Source organism: Hipposideros armiger, unplaced genomic scaffold, assembly GCF_001890085.2.
Source record: "Hipposideros armiger isolate ML-2016 unplaced genomic scaffold, ASM189008v1 scaffold_311, whole genome shotgun sequence".
NCBI lineage: Eukaryota > Metazoa > Chordata > Mammalia > Chiroptera > Hipposideridae > Hipposideros > Hipposideros armiger.
In genome coordinates this window covers 1-1,887 of record NW_017731661.1, presented here as the reverse complement: position 1 = coordinate 1,887, position 1,887 = coordinate 1, and positions in this window count along the sequence as shown.

The window sequence follows — 1,887 nt, the reverse complement described above, 5'->3', positions numbered from 1 at the left end:
TCTCTTCCCATTTTCATGTTGCATGCAGTCAACTGGGTGACTTGAAATTGCTCATGATGAAGTATGGTATTTACACCACGGAAGGTAGCAAATACTACAAAGTAGCACTTTTATTTTCTTCCCAGTTTGCTGGTTGTTAAACATTTACCAGCACCACCACTGACTCCAGCCAAAGTAATTCTAAAGTCTGAATTCTAAATTCTCATAGCACTTCCCGTCTTTTCTGCTCGATGAAATGGACGTTTTAGCATTTGGTGCCTTAGTTACTAGGTACATTTCCTGGGTACCTGTCCTCCTACCTGGGTTGTTGCCATCTTTAGGGGCAGGGACAGTGTCCCCTTTAGCCTTCCTGAGCCCCCTTTTTCTTAAATAACTGAACAAAATGCATCCCTCTCCCCAGCATGAGACCCAGCACCATGTCTAGACTTCCCAGCACTCCCTTCCTGGCCAGCACAATGTTTCTTCTCTAATTCCAAGCCAGCAACCCTAACCCAGGGCAGGGAGACGAAAAGGAGCACAGTGAATAGATCCATTGCCTGTTGTCTCAGATAATAAACATTATAGGACACAAGCAAGGGTACATGACATTTTCTTTTTTCTTCCATGCGAGAGGCCAGAGATGATAATCCCTCTGCCCTTCTCCCCCTCGTGCCCTTGAACTTGAATGCCCTTGGAGCAATTTGCTCACAGCAACTCGTTGTATGCGTGTCAAGTTATTGGTGGTCTCTGCTGCCTCATAATTGTAACGGTTTATATTAAGAAGCAGAGGCCAGGTTTCAGCTGAAAAAGCAGTGGGTGTGGTGGGATGGCTGTGGGACATGTTGTTCTTTGCATCCTAGTTGGCAGGTTCACACAGAGGAATCCGCAGCATTGTGCGAAAGGAGAGGGAGGCTGAAAGAATGTTGTTCAGATTCAATGCCATGGCACCGGGGCTTGTGCTCATGTTTGCAGAGCTTTTGACATGCAAGAAGTTCCTCTTGTAGGAAGACAAATAGCTCAACATATGAATTATGATGAACATTTATGGATTNCAGATCTCTAGAGCTTTTTCATGTTGTAAAACTGAAACTCTACCCACTGAACAACTCCGCTTTTTCTGCCTCTTCCTAGCTCCTGGCGACCACCATTTTACTTCCCGTTTCTATGAGTTTAATTGCTTTAAGATACTTCACGTAAATAGAAGCATGCACATTTTTCTTTGTTTTGTGACTGGCTTCCTTCACTTAGCATAATATCCTCAAGGCTCGTTCATGTTGTAGCATATGACAGAATTTTCTTCTTATTTATAGCCAAATAATATTCTATTACATGTATATACCACATTTTGTTTATTCATCTGTTGGTGGACACTTAGGTTGCTTCCACTTCCTGGCTATTGTAAATAATGCTGCAATGAACATGGTTATGCAAATATCTCTAAGATCCTGTTTTCAATTCTTTTGGATAAGTATCTAGAAGTGGAATTGTTATGGTAGTTATTTTCTTAATTTTTGAGGAAACTCCATACTGTTTTCCATAGTGGCTACACCAATTTACATTCCCACTAACAGTTCACAAGGGTTCCCTTTTCTCCACATCCTTGCCAACACTTTCTATTTCTTGTCTTTTTGATAATAGCCATTTTAACAGGTGTGAGGTGATGTCTCATTGTTGTTTTGATTTGCATTTCCCTGATGATTTGTAATGTTGGGCACCTTTTCATGTACCTGTTGGCTGGTTGTACGTGTTCTTTGGAAAAATGTCTATTCAGATCTTCTGCCAATTTTTTAATCAGATTTTTAAAATTATTTTATTTTATTGCTATTGAGTTGTATGAGTTCTTTATATATGTTGGATATTAAACCCTTATTAGATAGATGATTTGCAAATATTTTCTCCCATTCCATA